The 826-nt window shown below is 43.0% G+C and overlaps 1 protein-coding gene across 1 annotated transcript in view; it reads right to left on the reverse strand.

Annotated features, from left to right (window-relative positions):
* The window catches only part of ptchd4 (patched domain containing 4), a 73,796-nt gene that overhangs the window by 30,582 nt on the left and 42,388 nt on the right, over window positions 1-826 (reverse strand). The gene's annotated exons all lie outside the window — the stretch shown is intronic.

Genomic DNA, 826 nt, shown 5'->3' on the forward strand with positions numbered 1-826 from the left:
TATATATATATATAAAGACTAAAAGTAAATCTGAGCTAAACACAACACATGCTGACAAGTCAAGTGCTTAAAGTGAGCGGATGAGACCTTCTCTTAAAAAAACATTATAGTTCTTCTGAGAGAGCAACATTTGGCCGTCCCAACACCTTTCCAAGTGTTTCTATCCCACAGACAGTGCCATGCTGTTAGACAGCTCTGGGTGGGAAACAGTCGTACTTTTCGAAGCAACGAGTTTCTGTGATGTTCACACTCAGCACCAGGATCAGATCTTTACACCATGCAATTAAGTGTTGCAAAATACCAGCAAGGTAAAGGCATTTCAGAGATAAACAGCCTTCTCAATAACGTTTGAGTAGGAGGTTAGAGTCAATTCCATTATCAACACATAGATGTTGTTTTGTGAAAATGTTGTTGAACATAAACTGTTTAAACTCTGATCACTGAAGAAAATGTCTTACCAGCATCACAGACATGAAAAGAGTTATGAAGTCATAATCAGCAGCAGCTGTCAATCATCACGCGTCTCAACCAATGAGAGACCATCATCACGCGTCTCAACCAATGAGAGGCCATCATCACGTGTCTCAACCAATGAGAGACCATCATCACGCGTCTCAACCAGTGAGAAGCCATCATCACGCGTCTCAACCAATGAGAGACCATCATCACGTGTCTCAACCAATGAGAGGTCATCATCACGCGTCTCAACCAATGAGAGACCATCATCACGCGTCTCAACCAATGAGAGGCCATCATCACGCATCTCAACCAATGAGAGACCATCATCACGCGTCTCAACCAATGAGAGACCATCATCACGCGTCTC

The sequence above is a fragment of the Nematolebias whitei genome, chromosome 12 (assembly GCF_014905685.2).
Source record: "Nematolebias whitei isolate Nwh7 chromosome 12, NemWhi1, whole genome shotgun sequence".
In the NCBI taxonomy this organism is placed as follows: domain Eukaryota; kingdom Metazoa; phylum Chordata; class Actinopteri; order Cyprinodontiformes; family Rivulidae; genus Nematolebias; species Nematolebias whitei.